Source organism: Schistocerca cancellata, chromosome 11 (genome assembly GCF_023864275.1).
Source record: "Schistocerca cancellata isolate TAMUIC-IGC-003103 chromosome 11, iqSchCanc2.1, whole genome shotgun sequence".
In the NCBI taxonomy this organism is placed as follows: Eukaryota; Metazoa; Arthropoda; class Insecta; order Orthoptera; family Acrididae; genus Schistocerca; species Schistocerca cancellata.
This window is the reverse complement of record NC_064636.1, coordinates 73,571,278-73,592,322: the sequence shown is the minus strand read 5'-3', so window position 1 is coordinate 73,592,322 and position 21,045 is coordinate 73,571,278. Positions and strand designations below refer to the sequence as shown.

At 49.2% G+C, this 21,045-nt stretch overlaps 1 protein-coding gene across 2 annotated transcripts in view; it reads left to right on the top strand.

Moving 5' to 3' along the window:
* The window catches only part of LOC126108680 (nostrin), a 675,422-nt gene that overhangs the window by 326,377 nt on the left and 328,000 nt on the right, over window positions 1–21,045 (top strand). The gene's annotated exons all lie outside the window — the stretch shown is intronic.

The window sequence follows — 21,045 nt, the reverse complement described above, 5'->3', positions numbered from 1 at the left end:
CAAGGACGACGTCAAAAGCAGACTGTTACTGGCAAAGGGTCATTCCTGGCCAAGATAAGGGTACTAGTATCAGATACAGGCCTTAATTCGAGTAAGAAATTTGTGAGACTGTACGTTTGGAGGAAAACATTGTATAGTGGTTAAACATGGACAGTGAGAAAACCATAACACAAGATAATCGAACCATTTGAGACGTGGTGCTACTAAGGAATGCTGAAAATTAGATGGGCTGGTAAGGTAAGGTATGAGAAAGTTCTTCACATAATTGGAATGGAAAGGAATATGTGGGAAACACTGACAAGGAGATGAAATGGGATGATGGGGCATCTGTTAAGACATCAGGGAATGAATTCCATGGTACTAGTGGGAGCTGTTGAGGGCAAAAACTGTAGAGGAAGACAGAGATTGGGATATATTCAGTCCGCCGCTCGTGGTCTCGCGGTAGCGTTCTCGCTTCCCGAGCACGGGGTCCCGGGTTCGATTCCCGGCGGGGTCAGGGATTTTCACCTGCCTCGAGATGACTGGGTGTTTGTGTTGTCCTCATCATTTCATCATCATCCAGGACAGTGGCGAAATTGGACTGAGCAAAGATTGGGTAATTGTACGGGCGCTGATAACCACGCAGTTGAGCGCACCACAAACCAAACATCATCATCATCATCATCATCATCATCGATATATCCAGTAGATAATTGAGGACGTAGGTTGCAGGTGCTCCTCTGAGATGAAGAGGTTGGCACAGGAGAGGAAGTGATGGCGGGTCGCACCAAACCAGTCAGTAGACTGATGACCTCATAAAACAAAGGGTGATTCAAAGTGAAGATTTTTTTTCCGTGCATCTCGTAAGTTCCTTTCAATCTAAGACCATACACTTTCAATAGGATTACCGTCAGGCGATGGTGACGGTCAGTGCAGGACCCGCACACCTTCCTCCTGTTTGCAGTCGCTGCAATGTCGGCTGTGGTACTCGGTGTCATTGTCCCCCTGCGATATCCAGTCTTCGATTTTTGTCGGTGTAACTGCTTGCACAGTACAGAAATTTTTACTAGCAGCATGTGGCGGTGAATCATAATCAAATACGCAGCTGTGCGAACCTTCAGGACGACATACACCGTGTGATCAAAAGTATCCGGACACCTGGCTGAAAATGACTTACAAGTTCTTGGCGCCCTTAATCGGTATGCTGAAATTCAATATGGTGTTGGCCATGATGACAGGTCCCACTCTCGCAGGCGTACGTTCAGTCAGGTGCCGGAAGGTTTCTTGGGGAATGGCACCCCTTTCTTCAGGGAGTGCTGCACTTGAGGAAAGCCATCGATGTCGGTCGGTGAGGCCTGGCACGAGGTCAACGTTCCGAAACATCCCAAAGCTGTTCTCTAGCATTCCGGTCAGGCTCCTGTGCAGTCCAGTCCATTACAGGGATATTATTCTCGTGTAACCACTCCGCCCTAGGCCGTGTGTCATGAACAGGTGCTCGATCGTTTCGAAAGATGCAATCGCCATCCCCGAATCACTCTTCAACAGTGGGAAGCAAGAAGATGCTTAAAACATCAATGTGGGCCTGTGCTGTGATAGTGCCACGCAAAACAACAAGGCGTTCAAGCCCTAGCCATGAAAAACACGACCACACCATAACACCACCGGCTCCGAATTTTACTGTTGGCACTACACACGCTGGCAGATGACGTTCACCGGCCATTCGCCATACCCACACCCTGCCATCGGATCGCCACATTGTGTACCGTGATTCGCCACACCACACAACGTTTTTCCACTGTTCAGTCGTCCAATGTTTACGCTCCTTACACCAAGCGAGGCGTCGTTTGGCATTTACCGGCGTGATGTGTGGCTTATGAGCAGCCGCTCGACCATGAAATCCGAGTTTTCTCACCTCCCGCCTAACTGTCACAGTACTTGCAGTGGATCCTCATGCAGTTTGAAATTCATGTGTGACGGTCTGGAAAGACGTCTGCCCATTACACATTACGACCCTCTTCAACTGTCGGCAGTCTCTGTCAGTCAACAGACGAGGGCGGCCTTTATGCTTTTGCGCTGTACGTGTCCCTTCATGTTTCCACGTTACTATCACATCGGAAACAGTGGACCTAGGGATATTTAGGAGTGTGGAAATCTCGCGTACAGACGTATGACAGAAGTGACACCCAATCACCTGACCACGTTCGAAGTCAGTGAGTTCTGCGCAGCGCCCCATTCTGCTCTCTCACGATGTGTAATGACTACTGAGGTCGCTGATATGGAGTACCTGGCAGTAGGTGGCAGCACAATGCAACTATTATGAAAAAAGTATGTTTTTGGGGGTGACCGCATACTTTCTATCACATAGTGTATGTCCCCCTTCCGCAGTCCAACACCATGACCACAAAAACCAAGATACCGTAGCTATTCTAATTCGATCAATGTAGCGCCTCTTGAGCTTTGACCGTTCACTGTCCGTATTTTGCTTCTTTTGTCCGCAGTTCAGTACACCTTATTCCTCCTCTTTTCTCGCGTGATGTGTGTTCCATATTTGTCGGCCTATCCACTGGGCCATCTTAACACTGTACCTGAGGGGGAATGTGGTGGCGAGTTTCTATCGTCTGGCCCAGTCGAAACAACGGAGAGACACGGCGAGCGGGAACGGCCGAGCGCTACGTCGTCCGCACAGCCTTGCACGGCCTTGGCAGTGACGTCAGCGGCGACGGCCGTGTCTGCACAGGTTATTTCCCGCAGTTGGCGCCTCATTACGGAAGATCCAGCCGGCAGCGACAGCCGAGAGCCCGTTTCGTAACTGCTGCTGGGCAGCAGGACAGAGGTAAAGCGGACACGCGATGAGCAAGCGCTGATCCTGGACACGTCTCACGAACATCTGCGACCTGAAACTTCCTGGCAGATTAAAACTGTGTGCCCGACCGAGACTCGAATTCGGGACCTTTGCCTTTCGCAGGCAAGTGCTCTACCATCTGAGCTACCGAAGCACGACTCACGCCCGGTACTCACAGCTTTACTTCTGCCAGTATCTCGTCTCCTACCTTCCAAACTTTACAGAAGCTCTCCTGCGAAACTTGCAGAACTAGCACTCCTGAAAGAAAGGATATTGCGGAGACATGGCTTAGCCACAGCCTGGGGGATGTTTCCAGAACGAGATTTTCACTCTGCAGCGGAGTGTGCGCTGATATGAAACTTCCTGGCAGATTAAAACTGTGTGCCCGACCGAGACTCGAACTCGGGACCTTTGCCTTTCTCGGGCAAGTGCTCTACCATCTGAGCCACCGAAGCACGAGTCACGCCCGGTACTCACTGCGACCTGCCAAACACCAAACGGCGCGTGGCGGAGGGTACACAGCGCATTCCATATTCACCCCCCCCCCCCCCGCTTCTCCCGCCGCGCCATCGTCTTCCTCCTGGGGACTAATGCGTGGGAAGGAAGATAGCTGGTAGCGATCTGCGTCGGACAGAATTCCTCTGGTTAAACTAATCCATTTCAGTTATTCCAGAACGCGTGACTATGTATTAATTGCAAACAGACACAGAATAATGCGACTAGTCACTTTTTGAAATATCTGTTTCGTTTCTGCTAACTAGTTTTCGACCGCAGACAGGCTCATCTACAGTTGGGGCACACGGAAGGATTTTTTCTTGTTTTTGTACAATCGTCTTATGACTAGTTTGATGCGGCCCACCACGAGTTCCTCTCCTGTGTCAACCTCTTCATCTCACAGTAGCACTTGCAACCTATGTCTTCAACTATGAAAGTCATTCCCTGATGTCTTAACAGATGTCCCATCATCCCGTCCCTTCTCCTTGTCAGTGTTTTGCACATGTTCCTTTCCTCTCCGATCTTGCGCAGAACCTCCAGACACCTTACCTTATCAATACACCTACATTTCAACATTCGTCTGTAGCACTACATCTCAAATGCTTCGATTCTCTTCTCTTCCGGTTTTCCCACAGTCCATGTTTCACTACCATACAATGCTGCGGTCCAAACGTACGAGGTGCATTCAAGTTCTAAGGCCTCCGATTTTTTTTCTAATTAACTACTCACCCGAAATCGATGAAACTGGCTTTACTTCTCGACGTAATCGCCCTGCAGACGTACACATTTTTCACAACGCTGACGCCATGATTCCATGGCAGCGGCGAAGGCTTCTTTAGGAGTCTGTTTTGACCACTGGAAAATCGCTGAGGCAATAGCAGCACGGCTGGTGAATGTGCGGCCACGGAGAGTGTCTTTCATTGTTGGAAAAAGCCAAAAGTCACTAGGAGCCAGGTCAGGTGAGTAGGGAGCACGAGGAATCACTTCAAAGTTGTTATCACGAAGAAACTGTTGCGTAACGTTAGCTCGATGTGCGGGTGCGTTGTCTCGGTGAAACAGCACACGCGCAGCCCTTCCCGGACGTTTTTATTGCAGTGCAGGAAGGAATTTGTTCTTCAACACGTTTTCGTAGGATGCACCTGTTACCATAGTGCCCTGTGGAACGCAATGGGTAAGGATTACGCCCTCGCTGTCCCAGAACGTGGACACCATCATTTTTTCAGCACTGGCGGTTACCCGAAATTTTTTTGGTGGCGGTGAATCTATGTGCTTCCATTGAGCTGACTGGCGCTTTGTTTCTGGATTGAAAAATGGCATTCACGTCTCATCCACTGTCACAACCAACGAAAAGAAAGTCCCATTCGTGCTGTCGTTGCGCGTCAACATTGCTCGGCAACCTGCCACTCGGGCAGCCGTGTGGTCGTCCGTCAGCATTCGTGGCACCCACCTGGATGACACTTTTTGCATTTTCAGGTCGTCGTGCAGGACTGTATGCACAGAACCCACGGAAACGCCAACTATGGAGGCGATCTGTTCGACAGTCATTCGGCGATCCCCCAAAACTATTCCCTCCACTTTCTCGATCGTGTCGTCAGACCGGCTTGTGCGAACCCGAGGTTGTGTTCGGTTTGTTGTCACACGATGTTCTGCCTTCATTAAACTGTCGCACCCACGAACGCCCTTTCGACACATCCATAACTCCGTCACCACATGTCTCCTTCAACTGTCGATGAATTTCAGTTGGTTTCACACCACGCAAATTCAGAAAACGAATGATTGCACGCTGTTCAAGCAAGGAAACCGAAGCCATTTTAAGTATTTAAAACAGTTCTCATTCTCGCCGCTGGCGGTAACATTCCATCTGCCGTACGGTACTGCCATCTCTGGGACGTATTGACAATGAACGCGGCCTCATTTTAAAACAATGCGCATGTTTCTATCTCTTTGCAGTCCGGAGAAAAAAAAATCGGAGGCCTTAGAACTTGAATGCACCTCGTACATCCTCAGAAATTTCTTCCTCAAATTAAGGCCGATATTTGATATTTGTAGACTTGTCTTGGTCCGGAATGCCCTTTTCGCCAGTGCTAGTGTGCTTTTGTTGTCCTCCTTGCTCCGTCCGTCATTGGTTATCTTGCTGCTTAGGTAGTAGAGTTCCTTAACTTCATCTACTGCGTCACTGTCCGTCCTGATATTTTTTTCACTGTTTAATTTCTGCTACCTCTCATTACTGTCTTGTTTCTTCGTGTTACAGTTAATCCATATTTTGTACACATTAACCTGTTCATTCCATTAAGAAGATCAAGTAATTCTTCTTCACTTTCACTCATGATAGGAATGTCATCAGCGAATCAAAAGTGATGCGTGTTAGAAATCTATTCTACGACAAATCTAAAGTGCTCAGTGATACAAATTTGCAACGATAAGAATGTGATGGAAATATATCCTGTGTCAAATCTAAAGTGCTCAAGTTACCAATTTATGTGCGCAACGGTAAGAATGTGCTGAAAACTACGAACATCATTTGTTGGACGGAAATTATAAAAACAAATACTCCAGACCGACATTTCACGACACTTAATTATTAAAAAAACGCACCACATGTTCTAATGATCATGAAAGCCGGCTAACGATGAACTGTAATGATTCGAAACCGGTAATGGTACCTTTTGAATAAAGGAACTAAAGTTGGTGGCTGGTTGCTGTCTCAACACCATCAAAATTTCTTTTCAAACAGTTTCCGTTTTTGTATTCGGTAATCCACTTGTTGTCGTCAAGACCCGCTCAAAAACTTGAGACTACGTATCATTAATGCTAGCCATTATACAGAATGAATGTTAGCCGAACAGTAATTGCAATAATGTTTGTTTACTGTCAACTCCGCCGGCCGGAGTGGCCGAGCGGTTAAAGGCGCTACAGTCTGGAACCGCGTGACCGCTACGGTCGCAGGTTCGAATCCTGCCTCGGGCATGCATGTGTGTGATGTCCTTAGGTTAGTTAGGTTTAAGTAGTTCTAACTTCTAGGGGACTTATGACCACAGCAGTTCAGTCCCATAGTGCTCAGAGCCATTTCAACCATTTTTTGAACTGTCAACTGCACTAATGATGCGACCATCATGATACTGTGAACAGAACCTGGATTCATCCGAACAAATGACGTTTTGCCATTCGTGCACCCAGGTTGGTCGTCGAGTACAGCATCGCCGGCGCTCCTGCCTGTGATACAGCGTCAAGGGTAACCGCAGCTACGGTATCCGAGCTGATAGTGCATGCTGCTGCAAACGTCGTCGAATTGTTCGTGCAGATGGTTGTTGTCTTGAAAACGTCCCACTCTGTTGACTCAGGGATCGAGACGTGGCTGCACGATCCGTTACAGCCGTGCGGATAAGATGCCTGTCACCTAGACTGCTAGTGATACGAGGCCGTTGGGATCCAGCACGGCGTTCCTTATTACCCTCCTGAACCCACCGATTCCATATTCTGCTAACAGTCATTGGGTCTCGACCGACGCGAGCAGCAATGTCGCGATACGATAAACCGCAATCGCGATAGGCTACAATCCGACCTTTATCAAAGTCGGAAACGTGATGGTACGCATTTCTCCTCCTTACTCGAGGCATCACAACAACGTTTCACCAGGTAACGCCGTCAACTGCTGCTTGTGTATGAGAAATCGGTTGGAAACTTTCCTCATGTCAGCACGTTGTAGGTGTCGCCAGCGGCGCCAACCTTGTGTGAATGCTCTGCAAAGCTAATCATTAGCATATCACGGTGTCTTCTTCCTGTCGGTTAAATTTCGCGTCTGTAGCACGTCGTCTTCGTGGTGTCGCAATTTTAATGGCCAGTAGTGTATGTTCTGTGCCATATATCACGGAAAAGTCACTCAATTTCGTGTCACGTACTTAATAACGTGACGTTTACGTTAATTGTACACTGTGATACGTTTTTGAGCAGAGAAAGTCGATTACCGAGTGAAAATTATAGGATATTTTTTTTTTAAAAAAATCCCTCTTCGCTGATCATATCTTCGTTAAGCAGAAAGCGTAGTATGTTGATTGGTGTTGCCCTGATAGCGAAAGAAAATTTGCTTGTGGATAAAAAATTATTTGTGGTTGTCAAGATGTATGGGACATGCTGTATAAAACCGTAACGTAGTCCTCTTGAGACATCGAACCAAAGGTCTTGCACCGAGCGGGCTTCACAAGCGTGATAATTAATATTTTCCGCCGCGGAATACTGGCACACGCTTCGTAAAACGAGTGTCCGCCTTTCACACAATTGAGAGGTTTAACGGGATTTCATTAACGCAGAAGCTAGTTATCTCGAGGCCCCCGTTACAGAAACGATATTAAAGTCCCGGCCTCCAAGAGAACGGCGATACTTTGCCACATATGGCGCCAGCAAACGGCGCAGCTGGGGCCGAAGAGGTCTGTGTGTACGTGTTAATGACTTAGCGGACAGGATTATGTGCAACGCCAGACTTTCTGTATGTTACTATGGAAAAGTATATTATCGAAGTTGCAGTAATGACTAAAGTGCGCGTCATTTACGACGGCGGCCGAGTTTAGGTTCGTTCTGCGCATCTGACGTCACAAAACACAGTCAGCCAATGAACAGAGAACGACGCTGCCAGAGCTCGACTGCAGTGCAGAGCACGGACGAGTGTCTTCAGTTTTAGAAACGTTCAGTCATAAATAAAGTAACTGAACGAAAGCAATGTCTTGATAGCAGACTTCCTTTTATAGAAAGTTTGGAAAAAACATTCTTTATACCAATTGCTTCATTTTCTATTAATTAATTAAACCAAACAAGCAACAAGCCTCCTAATTCAGGCGATAGCAAGGAAAGGTGTTTGTATCATTCTCACGAACCGCTTTTTTGCAATAAAGAACAGCGGTAATTGTTATTTCCTATTGTACTTCGATGAAACGTCAGTAATTCATAGTCATACCAACGGTGTTTGTCGGTATTTTGCGTGATATTTTAAAGTCCTCTGGGAGATGTATTGATTGACGAGCTGCGATAGCGTAATGGTTAAATTGTATGGCTGCTAAGTGAAAGGTTCTGAGTTCAAACCTTGTTTGGTGCTTAATATTTTCTTTATTTAAAAACAGTATCAAAGCATATTACTTCATGAATTTTATTCGTTTGAATGTAATTTTTTGAAATTTCTGGTGGCAACTAAAATCGACCATACGGAAAGTATACACTATGGACTTTTACCTCTGCAAACTCTTCAAAATTTCGTGCAATGGTTTACCACATCTAATGCTGCACAATAACTGCGTCGAACATCGAAACAAAATTAAGTCATTTATTGGGAGGAAGGTATCAGTCAAGAAGATGTGTAAAAATCAAATTCCTGGGCAAATACTTTTTGTGAAATCGAATGATAAAATGTGTCAAAGCAGGCGGAACACCATGTGTCTGCACAGGCAAGCAGTGCAGTGATGACAAAATGCGGGGAGCACGTCTCTGTAGCAGCGAAAGGGTTAATGCGGCCGTGGTGGCTTTACTTCATAAACTGCGCGCTCCCCCCTAAATGTAAGTTTGCTAACTATACTATACTATGGCGCTGCTTCTCTTGGCGCGTACAACTGGCAACGCCGCAATCTCCCGTGTCTGGGTGGGCATGCGCGAACCGCCAAGATAAAAGAATTGAACTGTAGTCAGATCATAACAAAACAGTGTCCCAAAGAGTGAAGTGCAAACTTATAAACTTTGTAGAAAATCTCGAACAGTAGAGGTATACCATGTTGTTATAGAAAATCGCAAACTGTAGAGGTATACCATGTTTTTATTTACGATTAGGCAAATGCAGGGTGCCGCTCCGATACGTATCAAACCAAGTTGAGAATTTCATCACGTAACGACTCAACTTTTCCATTCGGAACTGATGACCTTTGTTAACATGAGTACGAGGGGCGTTTGGAAAGTACGCGCAAAGTCCGAGAGATGGCACCACCGGCACGTATCGAGGTCATGTTTAGGTAGTAGCATCTTTGGTAAAAGAACGCACACCAAGTTTCAGCCATATTGGTCTATTTCTTTGTGTTTGGCATTTGTGTGAATCAAGGAAGTCGAGTGATTGTCAAAAAATGGACGAAAAAGAGTTTCTTGTGGTGATTAAACATTACTTTATGAAAGGCAAAACGCCTCAGGAGACTAACGAGAAGCTTGATAAACATTACGGTGACTCTGTACCTTCGATTACAACAGTTTATAATTGGTTTCAAAATTCTCGGATTGGTCATATGGGCACAAGTGATGCTGAAACTTCTGGTCGCCCTGTGGAGGTTACGACTCCAGAAATCATTGATAAAATCCATGATATGGTGATGGATGACAGGAAAGTTAAGGTGCGTGAGATTGCTAGTGCTATGGGCTTCTTGAAAATTTGGACATGAGAAAGCTATCCGCAAGATGGGTTCCGTGATGGCTCACGCTTCACCAAGAACGGAATCATGTGAACGGTTGCAAGCATGGTTTGCAGCTGTTCAGGAAGAATCCGCAGGACTTTAAGCGTCGTTTCGTCACTGTGGATGAAAATGGATACATTACTATACTCCTGAGACCTAAGAACAATCTAAACAATGGGTTACGAAGGAAGAATCTGCACCAAAAAATGCGAAGACCATTCCTTCGGCCGGAAAGGTTATGGCGACTGTCTTGTGGGATTCGCAAGGGACAATCCTCACCGACTGTCTGGAAAAGGGTAAAAGTATTACAGGTGCATATTATTCATCGTTATTGGACCGTTTGAAAACCGAGCTGCAAGAATAACGCCGGCGATTGGACCGCAAAACAGTCCTTTTCCATCACGACAATACACCAGCACACACTTCAGCAGTTGTGGTCGCAAAATTAATCGAAACAGGATTCCAACTCGTTTCGCATCCCCCCTATTCTCCACACTTGGCTCCCTCGGACTGCTTTTTGTTCCCCAATTGCCGGCCGCGGTAGTCTAGCGGTTCAGGCGCTCAGTCCGGAACCGCGCGACTACTACGGTCGCAGGTTCGAATCCTGCCTTGGGCATGGATGTGTGTGATGTCCTTAGGTGAGACAGGTTTAAGTAGTTCTAGGGGACTAATGACCACAGATGTTAAGTCCCATGGTGCTCAGAGCCATTTGAACCATTCTTTTGTTCCCCAATTTGAAGAAATAGCTGGCAGCACAAAGATTTTATTAAATCGAGGAGCTGATTGCAGCAACTAATAGCTATTTTGCAGACTTGGACAATTCCTATTATTCGGAAGGGATGAGGAGATTGGAACAGCATTGGACGAAGTGTATAAGTCTAAAAGGAGACTATTTCCAAAAACAAAAAATGTTTACGCCAAACACGTAAGTAGTTTTTATTTTCGGACAGACTATTCAAACGGCCCTCGTATACACTGGGGAATCAAAAGTCAAGGGATACCTCGTAAAGCCACGCGGTATAAGCCGAGCGGTCTGAGGCGCTGCAGTCATGGATTCTGCGGCTGTTCCCGGCGGAGGTTCGAGTCCTCCCTCGGGCATGGGTGTGTGTGTTTGTTTGTCCTTAGGATAATTTAGGTTAAGTAGTGTATAAGTTTAGGGACTGATGACCTTAGCAGTTAAGTCCAATAGGATTTCCCACAGATTTGATCATTTTTGAACCTACTTCGTAATACCGTGTCGCAAGCCGCTGGAAGTCCTCTGCAGAAATACTGCGGCGTGCGGCGTCCATAGCCGTCCATACTTGCGAAAGTGTTGGCAATGGAGGATTTTGTGCACGAACTGATCCCTCTATTATGTCCATATATGTTGAATGGGATTCATGTCGGGCGATCTGAATGGCCAAATGATTCGTTCCAGCATCGTAGAATGTTCTTCAAAATGGCTCTGAGCACTATGCGACTTAACTTCTGAGGTTATCAGTCGCCTAGAACTCAGAACTAATTAAACCTAACTAACCTAAGGACATCACACACATCCATGCCCGAGGCAGGATTCGAACCTGCGACAGTAGCGGCCACGCGGTTCCAAACTGTGTCGCCTAGAACCGCACGGCCAATGTTCTTCAAACCAATCGCGAACAACTGTGGTCCGCAGACATGGCGCATAGTCATCCATAAAAATTCCATCGTTCTTTCGGAATATGAAGTCCATGAATAGCTGCAGATGGTCTCGTAGTAGCCGAACATAACCATTTCCAGTCAATGATTGGTTCAGCTGGACCAGAACAGCCAGCCCATTCTGTACAAACACAGCCCTCACCATTATGAAGCCATCACCAGCTCGCACAGTGCCTTGTTAACAACCTGGGACCATGGCTACGTGGGCTCTGCGCCACATTCCGGCCCTACCGCCAGCTCTTACCAACTGAAATCGGAATTCATCTGACCAGGCCAGGGTTTTCTAGTGGTCTAGGGTCCAACCATTTCCAGTCAGTGATTGGTTCAGCTGTTTGCCCTGATAGCTGACTGGTGAGCGTGACGGACTGCCGTCCTACGGGCCCGGGATCGATTCTCGTCTGGATCGGGGATTTTCTCCACTCAGGGACTAGCGTTGTTTTCATCGTCATTTCATCCCAATCCGGCTCGCAGGTCGCCCAATGTAGCGTCGACTGTAGTAAGACCTGCACCGAGGCGGCCGGACCTGCCCCGCAAGGGACCTCCCAGCCAAAGACGCCAAACGCTCATTTTCCATTGGTTCAACTGGACCAGAGGACTCAGTCCATTCTGTATCAACACAGCCCACACCATTATGGAGCAACCACCAGTTTGCACAGTGCCTAGTTAACAACTTCGGTCCATGGGTCTTTGGGTCTGCGCCACATTCCAACCCTACCGTCAGCTCTTACCAACTGAAATCGGAATTCATATGACCAGGCCAGGGTTTTCTAGTGGTCTAGGGTCCAACCATTTCCAGTCAATGATTGGTTCAGCTGTTTGCCCCGATAGCTGAGTGGTGAGCGTGACGGATTGCCGTCCTACAGGCCCGGGTTCGATTCTCGGCTGGGTCGGGGATTTTCTCCACTCAGGGACTAGTGTTGTTTTCATCGTCATTTCATCCCAATCCGGCGCGCAGGTCGCCCAATGTGGCGTCGAATGTAGTAATACCTGCACCAAGGCGACCAGACCTGCCCTGCAAGGGGCCTCCCGGCCAATGACGCCAAACGCTCATTTTCCATTGGGTGGACCAGAGGACTCAGTCCATTCTGTATCAACACAGCCCACACCATTATGGAGCAACCACCAGTTTGCACAGTGCCTTGTTAACAACTTCGGTCCATGGGTCTTTGGGGTCTGCGCCACATTCCAACCATATCATGAGCTCTTACCAACTGAAATCGGAATTCATCTGACCAGGCCAGGGTTTTCTAGTGGTCTAGGGTCCAACCATTTCCAGTCAGTGATTGGTTCAGCTGTTTGTCCCGATAGCTGAGTGGTGAGCGTGACGGATTGCCGTCCTACGGGCCCGGGTTCGATTCTCGGCTGGATCGGTGATTTTCTCCACTCAGGGACTAGTGTTGTTTTCACAGTCATTTCATCCCAATCCGGCGCGCAGGTCGCCCAATGTGGCGTCGAATGTAGTAAGACCTGCACCAAGGCGACCAGACCTGCCCTGCAAGGGGCCTCCTGGCCAATGACGCCAAACGCTCATTTTCCATTGGTTCAACTGGACCAGAGGACTCAGTCCATTCTGTATCAACACAGCCCACACCATTATGGAGCAACCACCAGTTTGCACAGTGCCTAGTTAACAACTTCGGTCCATGGGTCTTTGGGTCTGCGCCACATTCCAACCCTACCGTCAGCTCTTACCAACTGAAATCGGAATTCATATGACCAGGCCAGGGTTTTCTAGTGGTCTAGGATCCAACCATTTCCAGTCAATGATTGGTTCAGCTGTTTGCCCCGATAGCTGAGTGGTGAGCGTGACGGATTGCCGTCCTACAGGCCCGGGTTCGATTCTCGGCTGGGTCGGGGATTTTCTCCACTCAGGGACTAGTGTTGTTTTCATCGTCATTTCATCCCCATCTGGCGCGCAGGTCGCCCAATGTGGCGTCGAATGTAGTAAGACCTGCACCAAGGCGACCAGACCTGCCCTGCAAGGGGCCTCCCGGCCAATGACGCCAAACGCTCATTTTCCATTGGGTGAACTGGACCAGAGGACTCAGTCCATTCTGTATCAACACAGCCCACACCATTATGGAGCAACCACCAGTTTGCACAGTGCCTAGTTAACAACTTCGGTCCATGGGTCTTTGGGGTCTGCGCCACATTCCAACGATATCATGAGCTCTTACCAACTAAAATCGGAATTCATCTGACCAGGCCAGGGTTTTGTAGTGGTCTAGGGTCCAACCATTTCCAGTCAGTGATTGGTTCAGCTGTTTGTCCCGATAGCTGAGTGGTGAGCGTGACGGATTGCCGTCCTACGGGCCCGGGATCGATTCTCGGCTGGATCGGTGATTTTCTCCACTCAGGGACTAGCGTTGTTTTCATCGTCATTTCATCCCAATCCGGCTCGCAGGTCGCCCAATGTGGCGTCGACTGTAGTAAGACCTGCACCGAGGTGGCCGGACCTGCCCCGCAAGGGACCTCCCAGCCAAAGACGCCAAACGCTCATTTTCCATTGGTTCAACTGGACCAGAGGACTCAGTCCATTCTGTATCAACACAGCCCACACCATTATGGAGCAACCACCAGTTTGCACAGTGCCTAGTTAACAACTTCGGTCCATGGGTCTTTGGGGTCTGCGCCACATTCCAACCATATCATGAGCTCTTACCAACTGAAATCGGAATTCATCTGACCAGGCCAGGGTTTTCTAGTGGTCTAGGGTCCAACCATTTCCAGTCAGTGATTGGTTCAGCTGTTTGTCCCGATAGCTGAGTGGTGAGCGTGACGGATTGCCGTCCTACGGGCCCGGGTTCGATTCTCGGCTGGATCGGTGATTTTCTCCACTCAGGGACTAGTGTTGTTTTCATAGTCATTTCATCCCAATCCGGCGCGCAGGTCGCCCAATGTGGCGTCGAATGTGGTAAGACCTGCACCAAGGCGAGCAGACCTGCCCTGCAAGGGGCCTCCCGGCCAATGACGCCAAACGCTCATTTTCCATTGGTTCAACTGGACCAGAGGACTCAGTCCATTCTGTATCAACACAGCCCACACCATTATGGAGCAACCACCAGTTTGCACAGTGCCTAGTTAACAACTTCGGTCCATGGGTCTTTGGGGTCTGCGCCACATTCCAACCATATCATGAGCTCTTACCAACTGAAATCGGAATTCATCTGACCAGGCCAGGGTTTTCTAGTGGTCTAGGGTCCAACCATTTCCAGTCAGTGATTGGTTCAGCTGTTTGTCCCGATAGCTGAGTGGTGAGCGTGACGGATTGCCGTCCTACGGGCCCGGGTTCGATTCTCGGCTGGATCGGTGATTTTCTCCACTCAGGGACTAGTGTTGTTTTCATAGTCATTTCATCCCAATCCGGCGCGCAGGTCGCCCAATGTGGCGTCGGATGTAGTAAGACCTGCACCGAGGCGGCCGGACCTGACCCGCAAGGGGCCGCCCGGCCAATGACGCCAAACGCTGATTTTCCATTGGTTCAACTGGACCAGAGGACTCAGTCCATTCTGTATCAACACAGCCCACACCATTATGGAGCAACCACCAGTTTGCGCAGTGCCTAGTTAACAACTTCGGTCCATGGGTCTTTGGGTCTGCGCCACATTCCAACCCTACCGTCAGCTCTTACCAACTGAAATCGGAATTCATATGACCAGGCCAGGGTTTTCTAGTGGTCTAGGGTCCAACCATTTCCAGTCAATGATTGGTTCAGCTGTTTGCCCCGATAGCTGAGTGGTGAGCGTGACGGATTGCCGTCCTACAGGCCCGGGTTCGATTCTCGGCTGGGTCGGGGATTTTCTCCACTCAGGGACTAGTGTTGTTTTCATCGTCATTTCATCCCCATCCAGCGCGCAGGTCGCCCAATGTGGCGTCGAATGTAGTAAGACCTGCACCAAGGCGACCAGACCTGCCCTGCAAGGGGCCTCCCGGCCAATGACGCCAAACGCTCATTTTCCATTGGGTGAACTGGACCAGAGGACTCAGTCCATTCTGTATCAACACAGCCCACACCATTATGGAGCAACCACCAGTTTGCACAGTGCCTAGTTAACAACTTCGGTCCATGGGTCTTTGGGGTCTGCGCCACATTCCAACCATATCATGAGCTCTTACCAACTGAAATCGGAATTCATCTGACCAGGCCAGGGTTTTGTAGTGGTCTAGGGTCCAACCATTTCCAGTCAGTGATTGGTTCAGCTGTTTGTCCCGATAGCTGAGTGGTGAGCGTGACGGATTGCCGTCCTACGGGCCCGGGTTCGATTCTCGGCTGGATCGGTGATTTTCTCCACTCAGGGACTAGTGTTGTTTTCATATTCATTTCATCCCAATCTGGCGCGCAGGTCGCCCAATGTGGCGTCGAATGTAGTAAGACCTGCACCAAGGCGACCAGACCTGCCCTGCAAGGGGCCTCCCGGCCAATGACGCCAAACGCTCATTTTCCATTGGTTCAACTGGACCAGAGGACTCAGTCCATTCTGTATCAACATAGCCCACACCATTATGGAGCAACCACCAGTTTGCACAGTGCCTAGTTAACAACTTCGGTCCATGGGTCTTTGGGGTCTGCGCCACATTCCAACCATATCATGAGCTCTTACCAACTGAAATCGGAATTCATCTGACCAGGCCAGGGTTTTCTAGTGGTCTAGGGTCCAACCATTTCCAGTCAGTGATTGGTTCAGCTGTTTGTCCCGATAGCTGAGTGGTGAGCGTGACGGATTGCCATCCTACGGGCCCGGGTTCGATTCTCGGCTGGATCGGTGATTTTCTCCACTCAGGGACTAGTGTTGTTTTCATAGTCATTTCATCCCAATCCGGCGCGCAGGTCGCCCAATGTGGCGTCGGATGTAGTAAGACCTGCACCAAGGCGACCAGACCTGCCCTGCAACGGGCCTCCCGGCCAATGACGCCAAACGCTCATTTTCCATTGGTTCAACTGGACCAGAGGACTCAGTCCATTCTGTATCAACACAGCCCACACCATTATGGAGCAACCACCAGTTTGCACAGTGCCTAGTTAACAACTTCGGTCCATGGGTCTTTGGGGTCTGCGCCACATTCCAACCATATCATGAGCTCTTACCAACTGAAATCGGAATTCATCTGACCAGGCCAGGGTTTTCTAGTGGTCTAGGGTCCAACCATTTCCAGTCAGTGATTGGTTCAGCTGTTTGTCCCGATAGCTGAGTGGTGAGCGTGACGGATTGCCGTCCTACGGGCCCGGGTTCGATTCTCGGCTGGATCGGTGATTTTCTCCACTCAGCGACTAGTGTTGTTTTCATAGTCATTTCATCCCAATCCGGCGCGCAGGTCGCCCAATGTGGCGTCGAATGTAGTAAGACCTGCACCAAGGCGACCAGACCTGCCCTGCAAGGGGCCTCCTGGCCAATGACGCCAAACGCTCATTTTCCATTGGTTCAACTGGACCAGAGGACTCAGTCCATTCTGTATCAACACAGCCCACACCATTATGGAGCAACCACCAGTTTGCACAGTGCCTAGTTAACAACTTCGGTCCATGGGTCTTTGGGGTCTGCGCCACATTCCAACCATATCATGAGCTCTTACCAACTGAAATCGGAATTCATCTGACCAGGCCAGGGTTTTCTAGTGGTCTAGGGTCCAACCATTTCCAGTCAGTGATTGGTTCAGCTGTTTGTCCCGATAGCTGAGTGGTGAGCGTGACGGATTGCTGTCCTACGGGCCCAGGTTCGATTCTCGGCTGGATCGGTGATTTTCTCCACTCAGGGACTAGTGTTGTTTTCATAGTCATTTCATCCCAATCCGGCGCGCAGGTCGCCCAATGTGGCGTCGAATGTAGTAAGACCTGCACCAAGGCGACCAGACCTGCCCTGCAAGGGGCCTCCCGGCCAATGACGCCAAACGCTCATTTTCCATTGGTTCAACTGGACCAGAGGACTCAGTCCATTCTGTATCAACACAGCCCACACCATTATGGAGCAACCACCAGTTTGCACAGTGCCTAGTTAACAACTTCGGTCCATGGGTCTTTGGGGTCTGCGCCACATTCCAACCATATCATGAGCTCTTACCAACTGAAATCGGAATTCATCTGACCAGGCCGGGGTTTTCTAGTGGTCTAGGGTCCAACCATTTCCAGTCAGTGATTGGTTCAGCTGTTTGTCCCGATAGCTGAGTGGTGAGCGTGACGGATTGCCGTCCTACGGGCCCGGGTTCGATTCTCGGCTGGATCGGTGATTTTCTCCACTCAGGGACTAGTGTTGTTTTCATAGTCATTTCATCCCAATCCGGCGCGCAGGTCGCCCAATGTGGCGTCGAATGTAGTAAGACCTGCACCAAGGCGACCAGACCTGCCCTGCAAGGGGCCTCCCGGCCAATGACGCCAAACGCTCATTTTCCATTGGTTCAACTGGACCAGAGGACTCAGTCCATTCTGTATCAACACAGCCCACACCATTATGGAGCAACCACCAGTTTGCACAGTGCCTAGTTAACAACTTCGGTCCATGGGTCTTTGGGGTCTGCGCCACATTCCAACCATATCATGAGCTCTTACCAACTGAAATCGGAATTCATCTGACCAGGCCAGGGTTTTCTAGTGGTCTAGGGTCCAACCATTTCCAGTCAGTGATTGGTTCAGCTGTTTGTCCCGATAGCTGAGTGGTGAGCGTGACGGATTGCCGTCCTACGGGCCCGGGTTCGATTCTCGGCTGGATCGGTGATTTTCTCCACTCAGGGACTAGTGTTGTTTTCATAGTCATTTCATCCCAATCCGGCGCGCAGGTCGCCCAATGTGGCGTCGAATGTAGTAAGACCTGCACCAAGGCGACCAGACCTGCCTCCCGGCCAATGACGCCAAACGCTCATTTTCCATTGGTTCAACTGGACCAGAGGACTCAGTCCATTCTGTATCAACACAGCCCACACCATTATGGAGCAACCACCAGTTTGCACAGTGCCTAGTTAACAACTTCGGTCCATGGGTCTTTGGGGTCTGCGCCACATTCCAACCATATCATGAGCTCTTACCAACTGAAATCGGAATTCATCTGACCAGGCCAGGGTTTTGTAGTGGTCTAGGGTCCAACCATTTCCAGTCAGTGATTGGTTCAGCTGTTTGTCCCGATAGCTGAGTGGTGAGCGTGACGGATTGCCGTCCTACGGGCCCGGGTTCGATTCTCGGCTGGATCGGTGATTTTCTCCACTCAGGGACTAGTGTTGTTTTCATAGTCATTTCATCCCAATCCGGCGCGCAGGTCGCCCAATGTGGCGTCGGATGTAGTAAGACCTGCACCGAGGCGGCCGGACCTGCCCCGCAAGGGGCCGCCCGGCGAATGACGCCAAACGCTGATTTTCCATTGGTTCAACTGGACCAGAGGACTCAGTCCATTCTGTATCAACACAGCCCACACCATTATGGAGCAACCACCAGTTTGCACAGTGCCTAGTTAACAACTTCGGTCCATGGGTCTTTGGGGTCTGCGCCATATTCCAACCATATCATGAGTTCTTACCAGCTGAAATCGGAATTCATCGGACCAGGCCAGCCGGCCGCGATGGCCGTGCGGTTCTGGCGCTGCAGTCCGGAACCGCGGGACTGCTACGGTCGCAGGTTCGAATCCTGGCTTGGGCATGGGTGTGTGTGATGTCCTTAGGTTAGTTAGGTTTAAGTAGTTCTAAGTTCTAGGGGACTTATGACCTAAGATGTTGAGTCCCATAGTGCTCAGAGCCATTTGAATCATTTGACCAGGCCACTGTTGTCTAGGGTCCAACTGATATAGTTACTGTGGTGTCACCGCCAGACACCACACTTGCTAGGTGGTAGCTTTTAAATCGGCCGCGGTCCGCTAGTATACGTCGGACCCGCGTGTCGCCACTGTCAGTAATTGCAGACAGAGCGCCACCACACGGCAAGTCTAGAGAGACTCCCTAGCACTCGCCCCAGTTGTACAGCCGACGTTGCTAGCCATGGTTCACTGAGAATTACGCTCTCATTTGCCGAGACGATAGTTAGCATAGCCTTCAGCTACAATTGCTACGACCTAGCAAGGCGCCGTATTCAATTGATATTGACATTCTATTAATGTACCATCAAGAGCCATGTTCTACAAATGTGGATTAAAGTTAAGTATTCCAGAAGCTACGTACTTTTCTTTATAGCATTCATTGCGTATCCTGTTTCAGACCTCACGCCAGCCTGCGTCAGTTTAAACGCGTGCCTTTCGTCTTCCTCTCATTGTGTCTAGGCTGTCTTGTCTAGACCCAACAGTTACCAACCCAGGAGAGGCACTGGGGGGGGTGTCGTGCCGTTAGCAAAGCCACTCGCTTCGGTCCTCTGCTGCCACAGCGCATTGACGCCATATTTCGGCGCACTGTCCTGACGGATAGGTTCGTCGTACGTCCCACGATGATTTTTGTTGTTATCTCAGGCAGTGTTGCTTGTCTGTTAGCACTGACAACTCGACGCAAACGCCGCTGCTCTCGGTCGTTATGTGAAAGCCGTCGGCCACTGCGTTTACCGTGATGTCCGGAAATGCCTGAAATTTGGTATTCTCACCACGCTGTTGACACTGTTGGTCTTGGAATATTGAATTACCTTTCCGAAATGGAATGTCCCATGTGTCTAGCATGAACAATCATTCCATGTTAAAAGGTTGTTAATTTCTAGCACCATCTGTATAAGTGCATAACGTTATCCCATGACCTGTCATCTCGGTGTAATATGTGACAGAAACAGGCACGACGAATACAGTATTGTATTTGTTGTGGCATGGGGCGGACAGCTTGCGAATGTCATGCTGAGGAAATTCTTAAGGTGTCTAAACCACATGTTTTGTCACATCATGAACGAGCGCACACTATGTGATCAAAAGTATCCGGACACTCTCAAAAACAACATTTTTCGTATTAGGTGCATTGTGCTGCCACCTACTGCCAGGTACTCCACATCAGCGACCTCAGTAGTCATTAGACATCGTGAGAGAGCAGAATGGGGCGCTCCGTGAAAGTCACGGACTTCGAACGTGGTCAGGTGATTGGGTGTCACTTGTGTCATACGTCTGTACGCGAGATTTCCACACTCCTTGGTCCAGTGTCCGCTGTGATAGTGAAGTGGAAACGTGAAGGGGCACGTACAGCACAAAAGCGTACAGGCCGACCTCGTCTGTTGACTGACAGAGACCGCCAAGAGTTGAATAAGGTCGTAATGTGTAATAGGCAGACATATATCCAGACCATCACGCAGGAATTCCAAACTGCATCCCGATTCACTCCAAGGACTATGAGAAGGAGGTGAGAAAACTTGGATTTTGTGGTCGAGCGGCTGCTCATAAGCCACACATCACGCCGGTAAATGCCAAACGACACCTCGCTTGGAGTAAGGAGCGTAAACATTGGACAATTGAACAGTGGGAAAATGTTGTGTGGAATGATGAATCGCGGTACACAATGTGGCAATCCGATGGCAGGGTGTGGGTATGGCGAATGCCCGGTGAACGTCATCTGCCAGCGTGTGTAGTGCCAACAGTAAAATTCGGAGGCGGTGGTGTTATTGCGTTGTGAATCGGGAATCTCAAAAACGTCGGTGCTGAGAATGCTACATCAACATCGATTGCACCCGTACCATATTTCTATGCACCAGGTATTGCATGG